The sequence below is a fragment of the Bidens hawaiensis genome, unplaced genomic scaffold (genome assembly GCF_021521415.1).
Source record: "Bidens hawaiensis isolate Kalapana, Puna unplaced genomic scaffold, B.hawaiensis_p1.1 tig00039950_1, whole genome shotgun sequence".
NCBI classification, from domain to species: Eukaryota; Viridiplantae; Streptophyta; class Magnoliopsida; order Asterales; family Asteraceae; genus Bidens; species Bidens hawaiensis.
In genome coordinates, this window is record NW_027497023.1 from 54,497 (window position 1) to 68,120 (window position 13,624).

A 13,624-nucleotide genomic window follows, 5' to 3' on the forward strand; every position below is an offset into this window, starting at 1 on the left:
GAGTCTCACAGCCCCTATTTTCACCGTTTTCACTATTTTTAAACTGTTTTCGGGGCGAGGGACACGTACTTAAATTATGTTTTATCATGATACTCTTACAAGTAATGCAAGCAATTATGTGTTTAAATAATGTTTCATTATGGTATATTTACGAGCAATGCAAACGGTTATCTATGGTTTACTATGTATGTGCGCCAGAATTCGAGTAAGTGATCACTTTACCATTGGAACTCTAAGGGTAGGGACTGCTGGTTTGATCCACCCACTCGTAGGGGTCGCGCCTCTTACACAGACGAGTGCCTAGCATGTCACGGGGCAGTACTATGGGATTGAGCCCGCTCGTAGAGGTCGCTCCTCTTACGCAGACGAGCGCCTTGTTTTCCGGCACAACGTCTGCACGTAACCCGCGGGACGGTATTATTCGCTCGTAGTGGCTGCGCCACTTACACAGACGAGCACGGTTTTTCAGAAGTGTCCGCGCGTAACCCGTGGGACGATATTACATTATTTTAGCTCGTAGTGGCAGCGCCACTTACACAGACGAGCACGGTTCTCAGAAATGTTCGCGCGTAGCCCGCGGAACGATTTTATCAGAATACGTTATCAGAACTATGTTTTACTAATCATGTGTTTCAATGATGCTATCAGAATTATGACTATGAAGCAATAAGATTTATCAAGTTACTAAAACTTGTGAACTCACTCAGTTTATACTGATTCAAATGTTTTACGTGTCTTTCAGGAGATAACTAGGTAGCGCATGGAGTCACACTTAGAGCACCTCACGCTGAACATCTAAAACTAGCTTTTTGGAAGATTTAGTTCTATCCCTTCGATGCGCGTGGTTGTTCCCGCCGCGCAAGGGGATATGGCGTGGAAATCTTCAACAGTTTTTATACTTGGATGTTTTTATGTAATCTTTAAACAATGTAATGTATTTGTATTAAACATTCCATGCGCAATTAAAATCTTACTTTGAATGTTTGCAATTGCCCGTGCTTATTTATCAATCCGCTCTCGCGCGCGCCCGGATGTTTCCGCCGTTCAGGGCCGGGTGTGACAGATTGGTATCAGAGCACTGGTTATAGCGAACTAGGAAAAGAAGTTTTAACCTAGACTATAACCGTCGGGGAATCGCATGAAGTATTTTTCAAAGAAAATATTTTCAAAAGAAACTATACACACACTTAGGAACACGGGTCACACAATGTCTAGTGAACATTAAAGATAAGAACATTATGTGCTCATGGTACATGCGCTAAGTTTGTTATATTTTCTCTTTTAAGAGCGAGAATGCCTCCAACTAGAGCCAAGGGAATTACCATGACACCCGAAGAACTCGCGGAAATAATCGCGCAAGCGATCGCGACACATGAGGCCAGCAAGGCCGAATCTAGTCAGGGTCGTCAGGAGAACGAGACCCCAGAACCCGAATCAGGAGCTTTGGACAAAGGATGCTCCTACAAGACATTTATGGCCTGTAAGCCTTGGCCATTCAAGGGTACCGAAGGGGCCATTGGGCTCTACAACTGGATTGACAAGATGGAGACAGTTCTCTCCATTAGCGGATGTAGTGAGAACCAGAAGGTCCTTTACGCGACCTGCATGTTCCAAGAAGCAGCTTCGTATTGGTGGAAGCTTCAAGTGAAGACTTTGGGGCGAGAAGTTGCTCTTCACAAGACCTGGGAGGAACTGAAGGAAATGTTGATGAGAAAGTTCTGCTCTCGCGCAGAAATTCAGAGTCTACAACAGGAATTCTGGAACCACACCATGGTAGGAACGGATATCGACGCCTACAATAACCGGTTCAACGAGCTTTGCCAGTTGGTGCCAGACATGGCAAACACGGAGGAAAAGAAGATCTAGAGGTATATCTTTGGGTTACCTCCTGTTGTTAGGGTTCCGCTCAACGCCGCAGCACCTCCAACCTTTGATGAGGCGGTAGCGCGGGCCATCACCCTTACAAGGGATACGGTCCGTGCGGGTATGTTGACTACGCGCGGAAACGAGCAGCGAACCTCTGACTTCAAGAGGAAATGGAACTCTCACCACCGAGGGTCCGACTCCAAGCAGCCACCGTTCAAGAAGCAGGAAAGCGCAAGGTTTTACGCGATCCAAGCCGCGGAGCCATCAAGGAAAGGATACAGCGGGCCTTACCCATGGTGCAACAAATGCAAGTTTCACCATGAGGGTGAATGCGCGAGCGTCATGTGCGCCAAATGTAACGGGCCAGGGCACAAGACGGTGAATTGCCGTGCTAAGGAAGCTGGAGCCAGTGACAACTGCTACGCATGCGGGAAACCAGGGCATTTCTGTCGGGATTGCCCACAAAAAGGAAACCAAGCTCGCGGGAGAGCTTTTGTGATCGGCGCGGGCGAAGCAAAAGAAGAGCCGAACGTGGTGACCGGTACGTTTTTACTTAACGGCCATTTTGCATCTGTCTTATTTGATACTGGCGCTGACCTGAGTTTTATATCCGCTGAGTTTAAAGACTCCTTAGGCCTAGCAACCAGTAGGCTAGACACACCTTATACTATAGAACTAGCCAATGGTAGACAGTTATGCGCGAACGAAAGAACTGAACAATGTGTAATAGTCATGGGAGGTCACGGGTTCAATATTAACTTGTTGCCAATAGACTTGGGAAGTTTTGACATTGTAATAGGTATGGATTGGTTGGTCGAGAACCACGCGGAAGTTATTTGCCATGAGAAGCAGGTTCGGGTCCCACTGTTGAACGGAGAAACCCTGGTAATTCAAGGGGAAAGAAGGGGAGTTGCGACGAAACTGATTTCGTGCCTAAAGGCGCGCAAGTGCCTAAGGAAAGGGTGCTACGCCTTCCTGGCGCATGTAGTAGAGAAGAAAGGAGATGAGCGAAGAATTGAAGACTTACCAGTAGTGCGCGAATTTCCAGAAGTTTTTCCTGAAGATTTGCCCGGATTACCGCCGCCGCGACAAGTCGAGTTTCGTATTGATTTAGTCCCAGGAGCTGCGCCAGTAGCTCGAGCGCCTTATCGATTAGCTCCATCTGAGATGCAAGAGCTATCCAACCAGCTACAGGAACTATTGGATAAGGGTTTCATACGCCCAAGCTTCTCACCTTGGGGAGCTCCAGTACTGTTTGTAAAGAAGAAGGATGGCTCCTTCCGGATGTGTATTGACTACAGGGAGCTGAACAAGCTGACAGTCAAAAATCGGTACCCCTTACCGAGGATTGACGACTTATTTGACCAGTTGCAGGGATCCAGTTATTATTCGAAGATAGATCTACGGTCAGGATACCACCAACTTAGGGTCCATGAGGAAGATGTGCCGAAAACAGCCTTCCGAACTAGATACGGCCATTATGAGTTCTTAGTGATGCCTTTCGGGCTAACTAATGCGCCGGCTGTATTCATGGATCTGATGAACCGTGTGTGCAAACCATACTTGGACAAGTTTGTGATTGTGTTTATAGATGATATTCTGATTTACTCTCGGACCAAGGCCGAGCATGAGCGACACCTGAGATTGATTTTGGAATTGTTGAGGAAAGAAAAGTTGTATGCGAAGTTTTCCAAGTGTGAGTTTTGGCTTAGAGAAGTTCACTTTCTCGGTCACGTTGTAAACGAGAAAGGAATACACGTTGATCCTTCCAAGGTCAAGGCCATCGAAAACTGGGAAGCGCCAAAAACCCCAACGGAGGTAAGGCAATTCCTAGGACTAGCTGGCTACTATCGACGCTTCATTGAGAACTTCTTCAAGATAGCTCTACCTCTGACCGCGCTAACTCAGAAAGACAAGAAGTTTGTTTGGGGCAAACATCAGGAAGCGGCATTTCAATTGTTGAAACAGAAGTTATGTAGTGCGCCAATTTTGTCTCTGCCCGAGGGGACGGATGACATCGTCGTTTACTGCGACGCTTCACATCAGGGACTCGGATGTGTCCTTATGTAGCGAAACAAAGTCATAGCATATGCCTCGCGCCAACTCAAGACCAATGAAAAGAACTACACAACGCATGATCTGGAACATGGAGCGGTTGTCTTCGCGCTAAAGATTTGGCGCCATTACCTCTATGGTACAAAGTGTATAATCTTTACGGATCACAAGAGCCTTCAACATATATTTGATCAGAAGGATTTAAACATGAGGCAACGAAGATGGGTGGAGTTGTTGAATGATTATGATTGTGAAATTAAGTACCACCCTGGAAAGGCGAATGTGGTAGCAGACGCGCTAAGTAGGAAGGAGCGAATAAAAACGCTACGAGTCAAGGCTCTAAGGTTGACCATTCGCGCAGATCTCTCTACCCGCATCCGAGACGCTCAGCAAGAAGCCTTGAAACCAGAGTTTGTTAAAAACGAATCCCTTGGGGGTATGATTAAGAATTTGGAGATCAAGGAAAACGACACTCGATATTTTGCTAACCGCATATGGGTCCCTCTCAATGGAGGATTGTGCGAGCAAGTATTAAATGAAGCCCACAAGACGCGGTATTCCGTACATCCTGGCGCAGACAAGATGTACCAAGATGTTAAAGTGCTGTATTGGTGGCCCAATCTTAAAGGCGCCATCGCGACGTATGTCAGTAAATGCCTGACGTGTTCGAAGGTGAAGGCTGAATACCAGAAGCCGTCGGGGTTACTTCAGCAGCCAGAAATTCCCATGTGGAAGTGGGAACAAATCTCTATGGACTTCATCACCAAACTGCCAAGGACACCTGGGGGTTATGACACAATCTGGGTTATTGTAGATCGGCTAACTAAGTCAGCGCACTTCCTGCCGATCAAGGAAACCGATAAGATGGAAAAGTTAGCCCGACTGTATATTCGAGAAGTAGTTTCAAAACATGGAGTCCCAGTGTCCATCATTTCTGATAGAGATAGTCGGTTCACCTCAAGGTTTTGGAGATCGTTACAAGGGGCTTTAGGTACTCGTCTTGACATGAGTACGGCATATCATCCCCAAACGGATGGACAAAGCGAGCGAACAATCCAGACATTGGAAGATATGCTGCGCGCGTGCGCAATCGATTTCGAATGTAGCTGGGATACTCATCTCCCATTGGTTGAATTTTCTTACAACAACAGTTATCACACAAGCCTCAAGGCTGCGCCGTTTGAAGCTTTGTATGGGCGCAAGTGTAGATCCCCACTGTGCTGGGCTGAAGTGGGTGACAAGCAAATGACTGGTCCAGAATTGATCCAAGAAACAACAGACAAGATTTTTCAGATACGGGATCGCCTTAAGACAGCGCGCGACAGACAGAAGAGCTACGCAGATGTGCGAAGGAAACCGTTGGAGTTTCAAGTAGGGGATAGAGTACTTTTGAAAGTCTCTCCATGGAAAGGAGTCCCCCGTTTCGGCAAGCGAGGAAAGTTGAATCCGCGCTACATTGGACCATTTGAGATCCTGGAAAGGATCGGTCCGGTTGCTTATAAACTCTGTTTACCCGCCGAACTCAGTGGAGTTCATGATACGTTTCATGTGTCCAATCTCAAAAAGTGTTTATCTGACGAAACGTTGATTTTGCCGCTGGACGAGATTCACATCGACAAACAACTGCACTTCGTAGAAGAACCTATAGCAGTGACCGATTGGAAAGAACAAAAGTTACGCAAAAGCAGAATCAAGTTAGTAAAAGTTCAATGGAACTCAAGGAGTGGGCCTGAATTCACTTGGGAAAGAGAAGATCAAATACGCAAGAAATACCCACACCTCTTTCAGAACATGGTTTCTGCCAGCGACGTCTCCTAAATTTCGGGACGAAATTCTCTTAACAGGGGGAAAATGTGACACCTGGTAATTTCCCAACCCTATAAACTAAGTAATCAACCTAATAATTAGGTGATTGTGAATATTATACGCGCTAAATTAGAATCAGCGCGGGCATTTGTTATATGGGCCCTGCGCGAGCGCGCTATGTTAGAATCAGCGCGGGCATGTTATGTGCGCCCTGCGCGAGCACGCGATGTAAGAACCAGCGTGGGCATATGTTATATGCGCCATGCGCGAATGTTTTGGCTTTATGTTTTCATGTAACTTAACTTTATGTTGTCTAATGGGTTGACCGTCACGCATGATGCTAAGGCGGGTGCATCCCAAATCGTTTATGCGCGTGCGGAAGGGGAACTAACCTCCCCGCATGGCGGGAACATTGAGAGCTAGTTTGTCTGAAGCTCCAAGATGGAATTGACTTCAACATAACTGATCACTATGTTGAAATACCAAGACCACCTGGAGAATCTACAAATGAAACTCAATGTCCCTAACTGCGAGAAGGTTATATACCTACCCGCAGCAAAGAAATGTCCTATACGCAGAAAGCTATACGCAGAAAGCTATGCGCAGAAAGCTATGCGCACAAAGTTATACTCCATGTATTAGTTCACAGGATTAATACTCCATGTATTAGTCACAGGTGAATTGAAACTTTGTGACATTTAACATTTTTAACATGCCATAAGTTTCATGCAACATACCACAACCATTATCATATATGTCATTTAACCAACTTAAATAATATCATAAGATAATCTCTCTTAATAAATTATCCTTATAATTTATCGATTTCTCAAGTGAAAATATTTAGAAACCCATTTTCTAAATATAATAAGTGCTAATATTTATTTGTTAGATCATATCTACAATAAATATTATGGTGTTTGTCTAGCTTATTATTGTGTATGACCCGACTTGGATCATAACGTACTAGCCACATCAACTCTAATATGTGTCTTGGGCAGACAGATTCCTACAATCTCCCACTTGCACAAGATACATAGAAGATTGATGCAAATAGCAAATACCGCCTAACAACGGTTTACTACCCATAATACGTATGACGAAATGCCATTCAATAACATCATCCCCTTCAAGTCCCTTACTTGAAATGAGTTAGGTGAATCTATCATTTATCCTTTTGCCGCGGATGTCATGTCAAATCCAAAGACACAGAATGATCATTCTTTGTTGATTGAACTTAGCAGGCCTTAGACATCTCACTCTCAACGAATAAGAGGGACAAATCCCCTATTGACTACATACGTCTCTCACCGTCACCTTGTACTACACTTGAGCTCAGCCTTATGTACTGACATGTTTCAGAGCAGCGAAGAACTAAGTCAAAGTATAATAGTCGATGAATATCAAGATCCAATATGTATCTCAGTTCAGAGGATACTATGATGTTCGCCTTTACTCAAATTTGCTTATGATCACAAATCACAAGGATTCAATGCAGTAAAATTAAGAGCGGGTCAGTCCAATATTTATCCCATAAATATCTATGAACCTTGGCAGCACCTTTGCTATATTCATACCTTATGAATATCTACCAATCCAAGTTCATAATAGTTTTACCTTCATACTTGTTCCCACAAATATGAACGACTACAAACTTTTAGAATTAGTAACTTATTCACGGATTTAAACATGCTAAAATGGAACATAACTCGAATGTCATAATCATATGAATGAGTCAAAATAAAAATTGTTTCGATATCCAAATACAAAATAGATCAAATCCAATCACTAGAATATCGAAGTCCAAAGGCGCAAGTAAGACCCTCATGCTTCGGCCTTTCAAGGAGCTTCGTGAGTGGATCCGCAATGTTTTGATCAGTGTGAACTTTGTGAATACATATCTTTCCCTTTTCAACCTCACCCCTTATGTAGTTGAATCTCCGCTCAATGTGCCTAGTCTTTTGATGTGCACGAGGTACCTTGATTTGAGCAATCACACCCTTGTTGTCACAAAAGATCTCTTGATGGTCCCAAATGGTATGGACTACCCCTAGATCGGCCACGAACTTTCTAATCCATGCAGCTTCTTGAGCTGCCAATGAGGCGGCGATGTATTCCGATTCAGTGGTGGACAAGGCTACAACATCTTTTTTTGCGCCCTTCCAAGAGACAGCTCCACCATTCATAACGAAAACATCCGTGTAACCCATTACAACGGGTTCCTTCTCACCAGGGCCATATATTAGAAACATATCCTTAGTCCTTCTAAGGTATTTCAATATGCTCTTAACCGCCATCCAATTGCTACTTCCCGGATTTTGTTGGTATCGACTTGTCATGCTCAAAGCACTCAATATTGACACATCCGGTCTAGTGAATATCATGGCATACATGATGGATCCTATACTCGATGCATATGGGATTCCATTCATTCTGTCTTGCTCATCCTTTGAGCTTGGACATTGAGAAGCACTCAATATTGTTCCTCTTTGAATGCGTACGAAACCTTTCTTAGAGTTGTCCATCTTAAACCTTTTCAAGATTTTGTCAATGTATGCACTTTGATTCAAACCTATCAACCGCCTTGATCAATCCCTATAGATCCTTATTCCCAAATTATAGGCGGCTTCACCAAGATCTTTGATGGAAAAACAACTCCCAAGCCAGGCATTTACACCTTCCATGGTTGGAATGTCATTCCCAAACAAAAGTATGTCATCAACATAAAATACTAGGAAAGTAATGATGCTCCCACTAGTTTTCTTATACACGCAAGCCTCATCAGCGTTCTTGATGAATCAAAATTTCTTGACTTCTTCATCAAAACGGTGATTCCAACTTGTAGATGCTTCTTTCAATCCATAGATTGATTTCTTTAACTTGCATACTTTATTAGGATGTTGTGGATCGACAAAACCTTCGGGCTGAACCATATAGACATCTTCTTCAAGATGTCCATTTAGAAAAGTGGTTTTGACATCCATTTGCCAAATCTCATAGTGTGACACCTGGTAATTTCCCAACCCTATAAACTAAGTAATCAACCTAATAATTAGGTGATTGTGAATATTATGCGCGCTAAATTAGAATCAGCGCGGGCATTTGTTATATGCGCCCTGCGCGAGCGCGCTATGTTAGAATCAGCGCGGGCATGTTATGTGCGCCCTGCGCGAGCACGCGATGTAAGAACCAGCGTGGGCATATGTTATATGCGCCATGCGCGAATGTTTTGGCTTTATGTTTTCATGTAACTTAACTTTATGTTGTCTAATGGGTTGACCGTCACGCATGATGCTAAGGCGGGTGCATCCCAAATCGTTTATGCGCGTGCGGAAGGGGAACTAACCTCCCCGCATGGCGGGAACATTGAGAGCTAGTTTGTCTGAAGCTCCAAGATGGAATTGACTTCAACATAACTGATCACTATGTTGAAATACCAAGACCACCTGGAGAATCTACAAATGAAACTCAATGTCCCTAACTGCGAGAAGGTTATATACCTACCCGCAGCAAAGAAATGTCCTATACGCAGAAAGCTATACGCAGAAAGCTATACGCAGAAAGCTATGCGCACAAAGTTATACGCGCAGAACACTTAGCCTAATCTCCAGATATAGGGGGATTATTCCCGCCCAAAAGGAAACAGTAGCGTGTTTCAGAGATTTCTACTTTTTAACTGTACACTGACAAAAGCATCTGAAAAAGCATACTGTAACATGAAAAGTCAAACTGTCAGCCACCCTACTCCCACCAACCACAGACCTGCATGTCCTGTCCAAATCAAACCAAAATCTTTTACCCACTCCTCCACTTTTAAATAAATAATAATAATTTCCATACTTTATCATCATTACACCTAGATATGAAAAGATTGCAATCCCCTAAAGCAAGGGATTGTGTTCCCTGGATCTTGCCTATAAATATTTGACCTAAATTATCACCCAAACACACTTCAAACTTCTCTCTTAAAAACTGCAAACTTGCACTAATCATCTCCCAAGCATCCGTTGTTTTCATTTCCGATCCTGTTACTAGGTAAGCCGAGATTATAACCTCGAGATCTACTTTCCAACCCTTATATTCTCCTATTTCTCGATCTTAATATATATACTTCTTGTTATTTAATCGTATTCTAGACCTTCAAATCCGAGGCCAACACCAAGAAAACCCGAATCTCGATTAACCCCTTAACAAGAACCACAGGTGAGTCTCACAGCCCCTATTTTCACCGTTTTCACTATTTTTAAACTGTTTTCGGGGCGAGGGACACGTACTTAAATTATGTTTTATCATGATACTCTTACAAGTAATGCAAGCAATTATGTGTTTAAATAATGTTTCATTATGGTATATTTACGAGCAATGCAAACGGTTATCTATGGTTTACTATGTATGTGCGCCAGAATTCGAGTAAGTGATCACTTTACCATTGGAACTCTAAGGGTAGGGACTGCTGGTTTGATCCACCCACTCGTAGGGGTCGCGCCTCTTACACAGACGAGTGCCTAGCATGTCACGGGGCAGTACTATGGGATTGAGCCCGCTCGTAGAGGTCGCTCCTCTTACGCAGACGAGCGCCTTGTTTTCCGGCACAACGTCTGCGCGTAACCCGCGGGACGGTATTATTCGCTCGTAGTGGCTGCGCCACTTACACAGACGAGCACGGTTTTTCAAAAGTGTCCGCGCGTAACCCGCGGGACGATATTACATTATTTTAGCTCGTAGTGGCAGCGCCACTTACACAGACGAGCACGGTTCTCAGAAATGTTCGCGCGTAGCCCGCGGAACGATTTTATCAGAATACGTTATCAGAACTATGTTTTACTAATCATGTGTTTCAATGATGCTATCAGAATTATGACTATGAAGCAATAAGATTTATCAAGTTACTAAAACTTGTGAACTCACTCAGTTTATACTGATTCAAATGTTTTACGTGTCTTTCAGGAGATAACTAGGTAGCGCATGGAGTCACACTTAGAGCACCTCACGCTGAACATCTAAAACTAGCTTTTTGGAAGATTTAGTTCTATCCCTTCGATGCGCGTGGTTGTTCCCGCCGCGCAAGGGGATATTGCGTGGAAATCTTCAACAGTTTTTATACTTGGATGTTTTTATGTAATCTTTAAACAATGTAATGTATTTGTATTAAACATTCCATGCGCAATGAAAATCTTACTTTGAATGTTTGCAATGGCCCGTGCTTATTTATCAATCCGCTCTCGCGCGCGCCCGGCTGTTTCCGCCGTTCAGGGCCGGGTGTGACACATAGTCATATTATGCGGCTATGGCAAATAATATCCTAATAGACATTAGCATCGCCACGGGCGAGAAAGTTTCATCATAATCAACGCCTTGAGTTTGAGTGAAACCCTTTGCTACAAGTCAAGCTTTATAAGTATACAAGTTTCCATGCATATCAGTTTTCTTCTTGAAAACCCACTTACTTCCAACCAGTTTGGAATTAAGAGATGGAGGAACCAAGTCATGCATGGATTTCATCTCAACGTTCATGGCTTCCAGCCAATTATCACAATCAGATTGCGACATTGCATCTCGGTATGTGGTGGGTTCATTCGAATCTACCACGTAGCATCCATTCATGAAAAATCTACATCTTTCAGGTGGGGTGCTAATTCTACCAGTCTTGCAAATGCTTTGTGTGTTTCGATCAACCATTTGATCATATGGTATTAACGGACTTCTACATTGGGTTGTAGCTGTAGGATTATAAATATTTGTTTTTTGTTCGCATTTGATCAAGCTTGTGGATCATAACCTTTTATTGTTGTATTTGCCGATCAAGTTAAGCTCATGCTTAATTGTAATATATTGTATCCTGTGACTACTATCAATAAACTTAGGGCTTAAACGAGACATCTATCGTGTTTTTCATCTTGTATTGATTTTCGCTCAATACATTAAAGAGTTGAAAGTTCATTAACTTGATTTCGATCTGTCTCATGAACTCTTAATTGGTATCAGAGCCATGTGGCTCCGATTCTACTCGAAAAACTCGATGTATATCTCATTTTTATCAAGTTTGACGCATTTCGTGTTGTCGTTGACCGAAGCTTGATGATAACATATCAATGGAGGTTGAAGCTTATAAGTCATACATGTTGATACCTTATCTTTATATGTAATATTTTGAAAAGACTATCATACATATATAAGTAGGTACAAATTGTATTCGCAATTTGGTTATACATACTTATACGATCGGATAAGAGAATACACATATACAAGCGTACATGTTAAAAAGAACATTCGTATTCGCAATTTAGTGTATACATTTTATTGACCTGCACATTGATGATTCAACGATACGTGTTGAAGATAAGAATTTGACATTCGAAGATCGGAAGATACTAGCGCGGTTGATCTTTGTTTTGGACGACCAAGTTTAAACCATTATTATTGAAGGTTTGAAATGTATAGCGTTTAAGCGAACAAGACGAAGCAAAATCCGAGGGCGAGTCTGTTGATACACGTAACGTCTATAGCTTTTCGTCTTGTTAGTGGTCGGTTTGATAGTAGTATCATCAAACTATGAAACGGGTCAGCTGATAAGTCAACATACTAAGCACATAAGTTTTCAACATATAAGTAACATATACGTGGCTACTGTTGGGTTATACTTTGGATATATATCATGGATGTATATGGTTTATACGTTAATTTTGTTGGACTTATACGTGGAATCTTTGTTGATCATATGCGCTGCTGGTGGGCATATACGTTGATGGTTATATGGTGGTGTGTTACCAAACGTGTATCGGTATTCTACCAGATTGCGACATTATTTATAGTCCTATTGCTAGTGTCAACCAAACGTGTATCGGCTTGTGGTTCTCGATCCTCCTTGAGTTCCATAGTTCTATCGGTTCCTTCCATAAGGAACCTTCTTTCCAAGAACTTAGCCTTGCGAGCTATAAACACTTCATGCTCATTTGGATTGTAGAAGTATATCCCATCGAATCTTCGAGATATCCTACAAAGATAGACTTAGTGGAATGGCTTTCAAGTTTGTCTGGGGTGTAGATGTTAACATAAGCCTCACAGCCCCATACCCTTAAATTTGATAATGACGGAACCTTTCCATGCCATATTTCAAAAGGTGTCCTTCCCACTTTCTTGGTTGGTGCCATATTTAAATTACGGGCAACATAGATCAGTGCGAAACCCCAAAATGATAGAGGTAAGTGCTTCTAGCCATCATGGATCGAACCATATCCAATAGAGTTCGATTTCTCCTTTCAGACACACCATTATGTTATGGTGTTCCTGATGGAGTAAGTTGTGAGACAATCCCACAACTTCTAAGATGTTCTAGAAACGCATCATTGAGGTATTCACCTCCTCTATCGGAACATAGTACTTTGATTGTTTTGTTGAGTTGATTTTGTACTTCATTTTGGAAGACTTTGAACATTTCAAAGGCTTCATTTTTGTGTCTTAACAAGAACACATACCCATAGCGACTATAATCGTCGGTAAAGGTAATGAAGTATCTTTCATCATTCCTTGTCATTGTTTTAAAAGGACCACATACATCCGTATGTATGATACCTAATAAGTCTTTCGCCCTTTCATTAGTTCCACTAAATGGTTCTTTGGTCATTTTTCCCAATAAACAAGATTCACATTCATCAAATGAATCATCACTTGATTTCAAAAGACCATTCTTTTGAAGTGTATAAATGCGATCCTTGTTTATGTGACCAAGGCGACAATGCCAAAGAAAAGTTTTACTCAAATCCAATTTGAGTCCTTTGGTGCTAGCTTGGTACAACGAGTTATCAATGGATGTATTATCATGAACCAATTCATAAATGCCATTAAACGACATTGCTTTAAAATAAAAGACATCATTCATGAATACATAAAAACCATT